The following is a 15,310-nucleotide window of genomic DNA, read 5'->3' on the forward strand; positions in this document are numbered from 1 at the left end:
GGACTTAACCGAGTTTGGCATAACAAGTTTCTGTTTGTTCCCTGTGCTAACATTATGATTGTCACAGTTTTTAGCAAATTCCTTAATGTGCTTATGAACATACAGACCATTATCAAGAATATATTGAGATGCAACTGTCAAAATGTTTATTTGTTTGTCTCACCTTGACTGAATTCATTATTTTAATAATTGAACCACCTAGGTAGTTTTTAAGATATCGATTGTACCGCGCGATTTAGTCTACGTAGATGTCATTTACATGACAATCTGGTGATTAAATCTTTATTACAATTCATTTTTTAAAATCAATATAGCAAAAGTTACTATTTATAATATATGCTTGTGGATTTCACATTAAAATCAGTCCAGCCATTTTCGAGATAACCGTAACATGCAAACAGAAAGTAAAATTTTCAATTTTTTTATGTTAACAATATGTTATGTTTTTAAAGTGATAACCCTCACTTCTGGGATTAATTTCATATATAACACTGAAAACAAAATTTTATGAACAATGCGTACTCGAACCCGCGACCTCTCGCGTTCCGTGCGAGCGCTCTTTTCAACTGAGTCAACCGTTCGAGTATGTCCCTATCGTTGATAAAATCTCGTTTTCAGTTTTATTTATGTAATAATTTTGTTATTCATACCAATTTGATAAGAAGCTGTTTGTTTATTTGACAAGAAGCTGTTTGTGTATTTTGACATTTAAAACATATCTACACTTTAAGTTTATTTATACTTAAGTATCATGCACTTAATGAACATTTAAATAATATTCATGGCAATAACAAAGTAACTTAGCGTTAAGCCTCGAAGGCTGCTACCTGTTTTTATAACAACAATCAAATTAACGATCTTTTTGTGGAGATTTGAAGCATTGTTCTGTGAGATCCAAAAACTTGATTATAAACTGTTTATATTTCGTCTTATTTCAGGGGAGTGTTATTGGAGATTTTAGTTTCAAAAGGTCAAAGATATGAAAAAGGGGGGAAAATTAATTTCTTGCTTTTTTTTGGATTTGCATGGTTTAACAACAACAAATTTATTGAAGTAGGTGTTACTTTGCGGAAATCCATAATTATACAAATGATTTAAGTTTTCTGTAGTGTTAATGCCGCCAATATTTGTTTTTAAACGATTCGACACGTGTTTCGCCTCTACACGAGGCATCCACAGGACGTGTTGTCTCGCCAAAATCTGTCAAGAGACTGTTTAAAAACAAATATTGGCGGAATTAACACTAAAGAAAACTTAAATCATTTGTATGGTTGTTAATATTACTCATTAACTCTTGTGAGCATTTAAAATTTTTCGTTCCATTTTCCTACCATTTGTGTACCACAGTAAGTATACCATACCACTTAAATCTATAGTAGATATAGGTAATATGGCCCTAGAAAGTTCCAGAAAAATTTAACATTTAACTTAATTTATTAAATATGTGGTAATAAAAATAATAGTTTCTATGCAATTATCAATGTTGAAAAGTCTGTTTATGATAATATAATCTATCATAAACATACATAAGACTAATTGAATTACAAATTATGAATAAAAACATTATGAAAGACCAAAGTTCAAGTAAAATTTGTGCAAAACAGCAGATATTTGCAGGGTTATACTGAATTTGTTTATTGAAATTTGTATTTTCTGCTTCGATAAAAATCTAGATGCAATACACAAGATACCTATCAGTATTTTTTTTTGCAGAAAGATGTATAAAAACGCTATAATCACGTAAGAGCGGTTGTATGAAAAATATGAATAGGACGACCGAGTCTTGCTGGGTTTTTAAGAAGGTACAATACTTGATCAACAAAAACTAATAGTACATCTAGATTCGAACCGGGGTCCTCTGCTTTCCAAGTCACCCAATGTCCCATCTGAGCTATTATAGTCTTGTGTATACTGGCGAAATTTACCTTTGTATTCTAATGTTATTGTAGCAGTTTTTCATTAAAACACGGATAAAACTACATCTTTAAAATTTAAACCAAGCTAGATCGATTTCCCGAAACTACCTGTATACTAAATTTTATCGTATTAAGTCGTTTAAAGATATAAAACATATATGTATTTATTTATTGTGAACCCACATAGCTATCTCTTTGTACTCTTTTCTATCAATATTATTATGTTTTATAATCTAAATTCGAATTACATAATATTTCTCATACTTGCTTGCAAATTAACATTTTAGCAATAATATTATTTTTGCAATGCGTGTGAGCGAATTGAGTAATGAATAGTTCAAATAACATAATAATAAAACAGACGAGGTTTCAACCAATAAGGACGTATATGTATTTATATTTTTAATTTAAAGTTCCGGTTATGACGTGTCTTGTGGGCGAGCTGTGGGCGGAGTTAGCCTTGACTCGTTGTGCGAACATTCAGTGGAACTTATGTAGACTCTGTGTTTTTATTATTATGTAAGTTATTGCAAACTTACTTAATATGTGTCAGGTATCCACTTAAACTTTTGCAGCAAGTAATACAGATGTCTCGATAATGATGTAGCTATAATTAGGATTCCGTAACTCGTATCAAACTGGTTAAGTGCAACTCGAATTACTACGCGTGGGGTCTGTACCACCGTTCAATGTACACTTACCACCATTCAACCTCCATTCTTGAAACTAAGTGACATTATAACAGCAGATATATGACGGTTGCATTTGACATTACATATTGCATTTCATATTTTGTGCATTAATTCTCATGAACATTATTGCATTTCATATTTTGTGCATTAATTCTTACGAACACTATTGCATTTCATATTTTGTGCATTAGTTCTTACGAACATTATTGCATTTCATATTTTGTGCATTAATTCTTACTAATATTATTGCATTTCATATTTTGTGTATTAATTTGCAAGAACATTATTGCATTTCATATTTTGTGCATTAAATCTTACAAATATTATTGCATTTCATATTTTGTGTATTAATTTTCACAAAACCTATCGGATTTCATATTTTGTGTATTAGCTTTCACAAAATTCATTGGATTTCATATTTTGTGTATTAGCTTTTAACGAAATTCATTGGATTTCATATTTGGTGTATATTTCTTTAATTATCATATTTCCGTTTAAGTGATCCGCCTACAGACTCGCGTCTCGATTGCAAGTTTTTATTACGAAGAGAACAGTTTTATAGCTGTGTGTAATATGAAGCGCCTTTTTCGTTGAGAAATACTAGTATTGCCTTTTTTGAAATGTCAGATTTGTTATTTTGTTGGGATTTATAACTAATGCTATTAATTAATATTAATTTGTCGAGGTAAAAGTCTAACGGTAGTATAAGCCCCCGTTACACTTCACGTTATTTAGTGCCAAAATTCAGTGTTCCTTGTCAGCTGTTTTAAAAGAAACGCGTGTACTTATGTAAACACGCAAGAAATTATACTTCTTCGCCCTAACGAAGCAAACATCATTAAATTGATTTATTCCTCGTGCTACGTTCTTAAAAAGAACAATTTTTTAAAAATCTTGCAAAGATGGCTTTGAGAATTAATTATTAAACAATAAACACGGCTGTATGGGCTTGAACCCTTTGCCTGTCCTAATAATGGACGAAGAAACCAAAAAAAATAACGAATGACGCAAACGTCAGAAAATTGTAGGAACCAACTTCAACCTGTTACCTTTGTGTTACAGTGATGCGCGCTCATCTTAAAATTTCATTCATCATTTTTTCATACGCGCCTAAAAAAGCATAATTTCAAAAAGCACACACTCAGGTAGATTAATAAGTATGCTATCAAACTTCAGTAACTTTTTACGCGTATACATTGGTAGACACACCTTTTTTTGACTTTCTGTCAGTTTCTTCTGACAGTCTTCTTCTGTACTCGGCAAATCTTAATAAATGTTAACGGGTTATATTGGCAAATAGGCTTAGGAGTAGCGAAGGGTTTTGCTTTCGAAATTAAATTGGTTAATATTATGTCAGAGACCAGTGGGTGGCTCCTTTGCACAGGATGCCGGCTAGATTATGGGTACCACAACGGCGCCTATTTCTGCCGTGAAGCAGTAATGTGTAAATATTATTGTGTTTCGGTTCGAAGGGCGCCGTAGCTAGTGAAATTACTGGACAAATGAGACTTAACATCTTATGTCTCAAGATGACGAGCGCAACTGTAGTGCCGCTCAGAATTTTTGGGTTTTTCAAAAATCCTGAGCAGCACCGTATTGTAATGGGTATGGCGTATCAATTACCACCAGCTGAACGTCCTGCTCGTCTCGTCCCTTATTTTTATAAAAAAAAAATGCCCTGTAGAACTCTATGTAGAATAGTTCGTGTGTAGCAGTGTAATATACATATATATATGAAATAGAAATACGTATATATTTATTAGCCATAGGGAGTGACCATAACATAACATATTGCAACAACACTTGGTAAACTTCATGAAGCTACATCAGTTCGTAAAGGGGCTTTCACATGGGGAGAAGAACTGATAAGAAACTAACATCTTTTAAATCATAAAACAACTTAGCCTACGTTATATAATATTATACAATTTTAGGTGGCCTGCGCAGAACCAGACAAGAACCATTTTTTTTATGAAGTAAGGGACGAGACGACAGCTGATGGTAATTGATATGCCTTGCCCATTACAATGCAGTGCCGCTCAGGATTCTTGAAAAATCCAAAAATTCTGAGCGGCACTACAATTGCCCTGGTCACTTTGAGAAATAAGATGTTTAGTGTGATTTGCCCAGTAATTTCACTAGCTAGCCCTTCAGACCGAAACACAGAAATGTTTACACATTACTGCTTCACAGCACAAATAGGAGCCGTTGTGGTACCCATAAACAAGCCAGCATCCTGTACAAAGGAGACTCCCGCTGTTACACACATTATTATCGTCTATATAATCTTTTATACTAAGGTAGGCCTTCTTTCTCAAAGAATCTTTAATATATTTCTTGAATTTGTGCTCAGTGAGTCCTAGTATACTGTCTGGTATTATATTATTTATTTATATATTTATTTAGGTTCACCAACTGATTATACACTATTACTAGCTTATAAAAATAACAAAATAAGTATAAATTATGGTGTAAATCCAATTACAGGCAAACCAGCATGCATTTTTGAGTTGCACAAGTGCGGGGTTGCAAGTTTACAATGAAAGAATATTGTATTGTACTATTATAATGTAGAAGTGAACAAGTGAAAAAAAAACTAAAACGAAAACAAAGCATAAGTTATGTGGTTTCTGCACTGGTAAATTTTTTTTTGTAATGCTGAGGGGAGGAGGAGTGGATGTCAACACGAGTAGTTTTGAAAAGATTATTGTGCTCCCGGCAGATCCTTTCTAAAACACTATTAGCACCGAGTTGAGTTCTATAAAAATTTCCAATAAATGGTTTGAAATTTGTGAAACGTGCACTTTCGCGTGGCACTGAAAATTTAATTTTGGCTAGGTTATTAGTCTAAATTATTAAATTGAATGAATGAAGGAGCCCTTATCTCTAGCTAACTTTTTAAATGGCACGTACAGTTTTTTCTTTCTTCTAGATTATAATGAACACAATTTTCCTTGAATTGTATAGATTTCATTGATCACACTAATGTAATTCGTGAATGACAGTGCATTCCCATATAAAGATTTGAGTTTAATGATGAAACGATTTCAACAGGTTGACACATATGGGATGGAAGGCTGTGTGAAGGCGGAGGCAGCCTTCGTTTCATAAGCGGCTATTAATAATTATATAGCTCCTTAAACGGTGGCTTCTTTTAAGGTTAATCTTTTGATACTTCTGCATGAACGAAGTATATATTTTTTTTAAATTTGCTCGACAGGTGAGCCTTATTACATCGCTATTAGGGCCATAAACCAAATTATATCATACGCGTGCAATAATACATATTACAGACTAGTGCATAATAGAATTATACAAATGACAACCCCTATAGCCCAGTGGTAAGTGACCCTGCCTACTAAGCTTGGAGGTCCCGGGTTCGAATCCCGGTAGGTGCAAACATTTATATGATGAATATGAATGTTTGTTTCCGTTTGTTTTAAAGTATTTATGTATTTTTAAGTTAGTATATTGTATTAAATATATCGTTGTCTTGTACCCATAGAACAGGCTATGGCAATATAATTTGTGTAAATGTGTTTCATTATTATTATTATACATACAAAGTTAAGTAATTACCTAACTGCAAATTATATGCATAAACAGATCATTTTCAATTTAATAAATAATAAATAAAAATTTCAGGTAATACAGTTTTTTTTGCATCAACCAAGAGGTTTTGTGCCGCTGAAAATGCATTTACATTTTTGGAATAAGTAAATCTGTCCGTAATTTAGACTAAAACCACATTTATTATTATCAAATTATTTATAATTCACAATATTTTGTTACATATATGACTTTTGTCACTAACATAATAATTTTGAAGTAAGTTGTATCAGTATATATGTATGTAGTATGTAGAATTTATGTAAAATATGTTTATTTTTTCACTCACTAGAAACTCGACTGATTTACACCCTCGCCTACGACTCGGGTTGCAACCTACATCTTCGTGTATACTGAGCAGTTGCTCACTTGTATCATAATACTATTTCTTGCCTATTTTCATAAAGTAATTTCATTTACAATTATTGGTATATTTGATAATTATGTTTAATGATAATGGTAAATTTTGCTCTGTCTTATCGCGGTTCGCTTTTCGCCTCGAGCCATAGGAATCGAAATAAGAAAATTTAATAAAAAATAATCCCGTCAAGTTTTTTGCGCCCGTTCTTCTCAGGTCTGGGGCATACATTTTCGAATGGGTGATAGATTTAGACATTCAAAAGTAATGTTATGTTGTTAATAGTTTTCTCACGATAATAGGAAGATCAGTGGACCAGCCATCGCACCTCTCGCACAGTAACAGTGGTCCAGCAGTGGACAAAGGCCTCCCCCAAAGATTTCCACGACGATCGGCCCTGCGCTGCCCTCATCCAACGTATTCCGGCGATCTTGACCAGATCGTCGGTCCATCTTATGGGGGGCCTACCAACACTGCGTCTTGCGGTACATAGTCGCCATTCGAGGACTGTCCGTCAAACTATGTGCCCTGTCCACTGCCACTTCAGTTTTGCAATCTTTTGGACTATGTCGGTAACTTTGGCATTTAACTTTATCTTTGACATTACTATATCTACGTTTAATTAAAGTTTGAAGTGGTTTTCCTATCGCCTTTAATCCGGTATAAATAAGGCTACCGTACTTATGTTGCAATGGATTTGGCTTTGTTATATAACTTAGGTAGTTAAGTTCAAACTTAGAACGAGACTTACGGCGTTGACTGTCTCTTGTAAGTGAATGTGAATTGTAACATACTTTTGATCTCGTGATAAGAAAATGATATTTATTGTTCAAACTTTGATGTAATGAAGAAATCGTGAATTATCCAACGACGTAAATAAACATTGTATATTTTAATGTTCCCTTCTGAAATGCTTACTTATACTTCAAGCCGGCCTACATTCTAGCACTGTACAAAGCGCAGGTCCGCCCACACATGGAGTATTGTTGTCATCTCTGGTCTGGCGCACCACAGTATCAGCTCGATCCATTTGACCGCGTGCAACGCAGAGCAGCTCGAATTGTTGGGGTCCCAGTGCTCTGTGAACGGATGGATCACTTGGCGTTGCGTAGATACATCTCTTCATTTTGTGTCCTCTACGTCCGCATTTATCAAGGGGAGTGTTCCGAAGAGCTGTTTCACCTGATTCCTGCTGCCGAATTCCACCTTCGCACAACACGCCACAAGTTAGGATATCATCCTCACCATCTGGATTTGTGGCGGTCCTCCACGGTGCGGTTTTCAAGGAGCTTTCTTCCACGTATACTACAAAGCTGTGGAATCAACTTCCGTGTGCGGTGCTTCCGGGACGATACGACATGGGTACCTTCAAAAATAGCGCGTACACCTTCCATAAAGGCTGGCAACGCTCCTGTGATTACTGGTGTTGCAAGAGAATGTGGGCTGCGGTGATCACTTAATACCAGGTGATCCGTACGCTCGTTTGTCCTCCTTTTCCATAAATAACACTTTGCAAATACGCCTGCGCTATAAAGTTGGATGCTGCGCTCCAAGACCTATCCTTTATCTCAGATTTTTGATTTGATTTGACGAATGTGATAGTCGTTTATATAATTATTCAAATTTATACCTATTTGTCTTCTAATAAGGAAGTGCTTTATGCTTCACGAAGCATAAACATGCACTGTAATGAAGTGGTTGTTGATTACGTCATTAATTAGTCATCTTAATATGTCAGTTTCTCATTCCACCACAAGCACAAGTCCACTGCTTCGTCTTTAATAGTATGTTATGATACAAGTAAGCTAAGTTACTCATTATACTTTGCACAGGATGCGGGCTAGATTATGGGTACCACAACGGCACAATTTCTGCCGTGAAGCAGCAATGTTTAAGCATTATTATGTTTCGGTCTGAAGGGAGCAAATGAGACTTGACATCAAATGTCTCAAGGTGACGAGCGAAATTGTAGTGCCGCTCAGATTTTTTGGGTTTTTCAAGAATCCTGAGCGGCACTGCATTGTAATGTGCAGGGCGTATCAATTACCATCAGTTGATTGTCCAGCTCGTCTCGTCCCTTATTACCAAGCATACAGCGGCAGGAGATTCGCGAGGGTCGAGGGGATCGTCACTAGTAATATATAACTTTTGTGATATTATGTTGAATTTTATGCAAAAATTAAGAAATAAATTTAACGTTAAACTTTTAATAATCAACAAAAACAGAATTTCACACCAAGTAGCGCCCTTACCCAAGCATGTCGCATAAACAAGCCATCGCTATCCTTGTTAGGAAAGAAAATGACCCTCGCCACGATCTTACCACAAGCAGCAAAGTATCTGAGAATACTACAATATTACGCATGATTACGACATAAAAGTACTTAATTAGTTATCTTTATGTTTAACTAGGCAAATTCTAAATATATACCTATTTATTTTTATTTAGTTTATTTTTTTTATATAAAAAGATATTTAAGACCATCAACAAAGAAACTTCGTATAAGTGAAACAAGGTTACTGCAATTTCGTGTAAAAGTGTAACCTTTACATAATAACCCATTGAAACATTGAAGTTCTCAACCACTTTTCGATGTGTGTCAATGTTTGGTTAATTATCATTTTTTATTGAAGAGCTAGAGAATAAATATATTTTAATTTTTATATAAAACAGAGTTTTAAATTTCAGCTTAGTCCATTCTCTCTAGTTTACTCTCATTATACATCTAAACACGTCGAAAAAAATTAAAGGCGAACTGTTAGCCTCTATTTTCAGCAACGCAGGCACACGAATAATAAGCTGGCCTGTTGTCATCTGTTGTCTAACATTAACTTGCAATTACTTTTGTAAATAATAGTAGTATGTAGTAGTTGTGTAAATGGCATGTCCATTGTCCAACCTACATTAAATAATCTTATTTTATTCTTCTTTTGTAATAAGTATATGAACTTGTAATTATTCAGTAGTTAGTTGATTTATGCCAGAGAGAGGAAAATAACGGAGAGATAGCAAGATAGAAAAGGTAAGCGAATCTATTGTTAATATAACCGACTTAGATTGACAAGTCGTAAAAAGTCAGCCACGCTTGCCATATAAGGCACAAATTCAGCCTCACATGGAGTACTGTTCTCACCTCTGGGCGGGTGCTCCCCAGTACCAGCTTCTTCCCTCTGACCGCATACAACGAAGAGCGGCTCGAAGGACCGACGATCAAGTCATCGTCGTAGAGATGTAGGTTTTCTTTGCATCTTCTACCGCATTTATAACGGGCAGTACTCAGAGGAGCTGTTCGGGTTGATACCAGTAGCCAAATTCCACCACCAGACATTATGACAAAATGCAAAATTCCACTCGCATCATGTTGACGTCTGGCATGCCACAACCACGTCTTTGGCGAGGAAATTCTTGCCTCTCACAGCTTGTTTGTGGAATCAATTACCGATACACACTCAGGGACCTTTAAGTATAGAGCATACAGTAACCATAGAAAAGCTGGTGATACTTTCCTTGCTTCCCATCACATGAGTCTCTTGACCAATTGTATTTATTTAAAAAAAAAAACTACGTTTCAAAAAAACGACTCCAAAAATTGTGAAGTATGAAATAACTTAATAGAGATTTAATTTAATACACCTCTTATGCATATCTTATGTGCTACCTATTGATAGGGTTTAAGTTGGTGCTTGCCCGCTTTCGTTGTTTGGTTCTAGACGAAGCTATCCCGCTCAAAGTCACGCGTCACGAGTGTAGGTACCTGCTATAACATTTTTATGGGAGCAAATGGCAAACATTCTACATCAAACTAAGTAAGAATCACGAAAATTCGATCATAAATCTCAGCGTAATCGGTGATCGGTAACATACATAAAAAACTACCGATCGAACTGAGAACCTCCTCCGTTTTGATGTCGGTTAAAAAAAATACAAAAAGAGCGCAGTCTAATGGTCGGACAATAAAGGCTAGAGTACGAAGCTATTTAAGAGCTATACAAATCTTTGTCATATTAAATAAATTACTATTTAGGTATAAATTTAAGCTTCTAATCTTACCTTATGTTAAAATTCAGGAAATGACTCAACCGCACACGATAATGTGCTTAACGATGGAGGTATAAACATGTTTTTCGTTTGTACATGAGCATCAAAGGTCAAAACCGATACGCATCGTAAGCCAAGCGTAAATAACTTGAGGGTGATTATTACTTAGACGCGACGCTACAAGTTGTATGTTAGAATTTATTGGAATTAACTTCTTAAGAGCTTATGTGCAAAGGAATTCCTAATATATTAAAATATTAATGAAAATCTTAAAGTAATTAAAATATCTATGGTAACAAGGTATTTACCCTCAGTATTAGGATTCAAAGCTACTTTTACTGTCTGTAATGTCTTTGGTAGAAATAAACAAAATTACAAGCTACCAAAACCAACCAAGCTTATAAATCAACATCTTATATATAGAGAAGAAAAACATAAAAAAATGAAAAGTTATTTAACAAAATATGGCCACATATGGAGTATTGATGTCATCTCCGGTTTGGCTCTCCCCAATATCAGCTCGAACCACTTGACCGAGTGCAATGCAGAGCTGGTCGCATTATCGGGGACCCAGTGTTCTGTGAACGGCTAGTTCACTTGGCGTTGCGTAGAGACGTCGCTTCATTGTGTGACCGCAATTATCAGGGGGAGTATTCCGAAAAGCTAGTTCACTTGATTCCTGCCGCCGATCACCACCTTAAACGACACGCCACAAATTAGGATATCATCCCCACCGTCTGGATATGTGGCGTTCCTCAACAGAACGGTTTTCAAGGAACTTTCTACCACGAATTAAAAGGTTGTGGAATGGGCTTACTTGTGCATTCATCTGGGGCATTACTGCCACCAAACCTCTTTCTGTAGTTGCAGTACAACTTAATTTCTACCTATAACAGGGCACACATCATATCCTTGATCGGTTTGAAGGGTTGTAACATGGCTACTCTACAGTTTGTTTATTTATTACTGTTTAGGACAACCTTCTGATTTATTGGTCATGTTTAGTGCATCAACATGCGATCTTTTATTAAATAGTCTTATATTTAGTTCTGGCATTCCTGCTGTATACGAAGTAAGATTATTTGCAACGATAATGTAATAGCAGGCTTTTATTTGCAATAAACACAGTATTAGCAACGGCTGGTAGCATAATAAGTGTAATTTCACAATTTTCTCATGTAACTATGAGAAGTTTTACGGAAAACAATATTGAGTGTGTGAAGAATTTAGCTCTCATTCTTTAGACCAATATTAATTTATTTCTTTATACTAGACACACCAATAAGGTATTTTAAACCATACAACATTAAGACACATACGATATAAAACATTATGAAGAATATAGTTTTCAGACAGACATGTTTAGTCTTGTGTGACTCTAGATCGCGAATATATTAACTAAGTTTTAAGAGTTTGGAACTACTCATTTTGCATTTAAAGAAAATTTTCAAATTACTTAAATCAGCTGCAGTAGTGAAATGTCGAATGTCTCATGTCAAAAAGGGTCAGGTAAAGAAACAATAGTTACCAAGGAAAATAAATCTTGTTTGAAATGCGAAGAAAGAAAACATGCGAAGGAAATATGTCAGTATGAACGCAATTGAAGATATGTATTTAAACTGAAGGCAACTATGTTATGAAAACGCATCACCAAGTCTCACGTTGGTGCTAAAGTAATTGCCTCTAATAAAGTTATGATCTAATATCTACTAATCTTCTAGGTCACTACATTACCTTCGTGACACATTGTAAAGTATTGTACACTATTTAGGCGTGAACAAAATACACGGCATTGGTCACGTTCTATACATAACACGCAAGGTTACATTTTATGTACATCGTTCATTTAAATATTTGCTTGGATTTTCCGTGACCCACGTTCTTTCTTTGTTGTCTCGAAAACGTTGGTTATAAAATTGGGAATTTTAATGATGTGTTGTAAGTGGATTGTAATGTTTAACGTAATTCTGGTATTAATTGTGAAAATAATGTGGCACAGAACTGGCCCTTGGCAAACCCCCTAACTAAGGCATGGTAATGTTATCATCGTTACCGGGACTAAGGGGACTAAGGTTTGAGATTATAAGTAGGTAGGTAAGTAAACATTCTAGTTAATTGGTATTAGCCAAGATTAGTTGCTTATGTTTTTACTTTCTTGGTGAATAGATCTCGTAAGAGTAAAAGCCTACTCTACGTTTTTACCAAACTTTTTGATTTTATAAATCCGGTATTTTACTAGAATCTCTATCAGGTTTTCATGCCACCGTTAGGTTGGTCTTGCAACTCTTATATTGCCGATTGTTGGTCTATTCCATCTAGTGAGATGATAATCGCCAGTTATTTATTTATTTAAGATTCGGTTTCGCATAGCCACTTCATGGAATCGATTACCGACTGCAGTATTGCCGAATTGATACGACGTGCTTTCCGCCTTGAAGGGTAGCAAAGCATCTCTTGATCTTTAGTGTTGCGAATATCCATGGGTGGTTGCTTTATTACATCACATCCTGTGAGCTTCTTGTGAATTTGCCCCATCATAGAAAAAAAATAATGTGTCCCAGAAATGGCCCTTTGCAAACTTCCTTCATAAAAGTTGTGCAGCTGTTCATACATATCTTATAATAAATAAATTGTACTCATTTTTATAAGTAAAGATAAAGACGGCTCCAGTCGACTAAGGCAGTGCGGTCAGTCTGAGTATATTGTAAATGTTATTTATAGAGCGACATCTCAAATCCATTTCCTAATATGTAAAATTAGATCCTGTGGATGACGTCACAACTTGAGTTTAAGAAACATAGTACCAAGATTTATAAAGCATGAGTCATATGGGCGTTTAGATTATCGAATAAGTTTTAAAGGCATCTCATAAGATACACAGGCTCGAATCTCGAAGCGTCCATTTGTATTGGTTCGAATAAAATTTGTAACTTTTATTACATTATGAATGTAGAATAAAAAATAGTTGAGTTTTGAATTATTAACCTCGCCGTGATGAAGATTTTATCTCTGTCATGTAGTATTTAACCACACATCGTTTTTTAAAAGTATCCATGCCAAAATTTCCTGAAAACAATGCAGAAATACCATGCATCAATGTGGTCAGAATAATGTTTGAATCTCTGGCAGATTCTGTATGTTTATTGCATAACGTTATTATAATACATTGGTATTCATTTCCTAATTGAGCTTCTAAATATTTTGACAATTTATTCAAATTTATATCTGAGTATCTGCATTAGTAAAGTGAGTGTTTTAGTCTATTCGTACCGCAAAACAAAACTATAGAGAATGTTGCAAACAGTAAGTTTCCTTTCACCTTTGATTCGTACTCGTACAGCCAAATACAAGGAAGACATGTATTGCAAGGTCTAAAAATATGACCAGCGTAACATGATCTGCTGGTATTTATTACAATGACGTATTCAATTTTGTCTTATATATATTATTTTGCAAATTTTTTCCATGGTTTGAGCTGTATAAAATTTTTGTAGTTTACCATAGTACCGTACAAGGTTCTTATTAAAATTAGTAGGTTTTCAAATAACTGTAAGTTTGAGAACTGTTTATGAACCTCTTCAAAACTGTGTTTTATTTGAAATGCAAATGTATAATGCGAAAATAATCTCCATGTTTAAATACCTGTGTATAGCAGTTTTCTTGTTGATTGAGCGGTATAACATTAATTTTGATGAGCTTTAATAATAATAATAATAAAATCATTTATTTCAAAGCAAGTCCATATTACAAAATAAAATTACAAATAAGATATAAATATAAGTGAAGTATAAAACATAAGATGTAAAATATAAAACAAAAGTATGCAATTAAAAATAATAAAAATACACACGGTCATTTTTGGTTCTCGCTGTGGTACACGGACAACCAATGCCTGAAGAAATGACTATCCGGGCAATCACCGATCGTTCGAAGGATACGATTCTGAGCGCCGCGCAGACGACTCCAGAACGACTCGATGCGGAGACGCATTATCGCAAAAAAATCCACATAGTATCCAGTAACGACGTCGTCGATATTATAAACAAACTCAAAATTAAAAAAATCCATATCTTAAAATATCCCACGAAAATATCAAATCATTGACCATTATAAATTACAATTTTATTCACAAATCTCATATACTTTCATTAATTCAATGAACTGTAGTGTTTTTATGTTGTTATTGAGCTATATCTATAGTTGTAGGCAGGATTTTTGTCAGTTTAATAATCTGTGTTAATTCTGTAAAAAAAAAATAAGCGTTAATACTTTTCTGGAAAAAAATACTGGTGTTGTAAGAAATTTGATTTTTGTTGTAATACATACATCTAGTGACGCAACTTTTCAGTAAAATTTAAGTTTGCCATTACGGACATCAACACCGTCTACATCTTATTTTGTACAATAGTTTTATATCAATGATTCTAAAGTTAATTAACAAATTATTTACACTACGAGTACATAACGATATTTTATTTAATTATGTTATCCCAATGTTATGAGATTATGGATTTCGGAAAAATAATTCCAAAATACAATATTTTTCATAACAAATTTGAATATTTAACTACTGAGATTCTTCCATTTGCCGGGTGCCAACTTTTTACCTTCAATGTGCCTTGGCTTAAAACCTTAACCCAAGTGCACGCGATAAGTTGGCAAAGTTTCCTAGCTCTGATGAAGGTATGCCAAGAAA

General features: G+C 34.5%; 2 protein-coding genes across 6 annotated transcripts in view; one reads left to right on the forward strand and one right to left on the reverse strand.

Annotated features, from left to right (window-relative positions):
• The window catches only part of LOC126968314 (uncharacterized), a 512,088-nt gene that overhangs the window by 118,139 nt on the left and 378,639 nt on the right, over positions 1 to 15,310 (reverse strand). The gene's annotated exons all lie outside the window — the stretch shown is intronic.
• Positions 1 to 15,310, forward strand: part of LOC126968328 (cuticlin-4) — a 104,445-nt gene that overhangs the window by 2,561 nt on the left and 86,574 nt on the right. The window contains exon 2 of one of the 5 annotated variants that reach the window (XM_050813290.1): positions 5,663 to 5,767. The exons of the other annotated variants lie outside the window; for them this stretch is intronic. The gene's annotated coding sequence lies outside the window, so the exon portion shown is untranslated. The remainder of the gene's footprint in view (positions 1 to 5,662; positions 5,768 to 15,310) is intronic. 5 annotated transcript variants of the gene reach the window in all.

The sequence above is a fragment of the Leptidea sinapis genome, chromosome 15 (assembly GCF_905404315.1).
Source record: "Leptidea sinapis chromosome 15, ilLepSina1.1, whole genome shotgun sequence".
Classification (NCBI taxonomy): Eukaryota; Metazoa; Arthropoda; class Insecta; order Lepidoptera; family Pieridae; genus Leptidea; species Leptidea sinapis.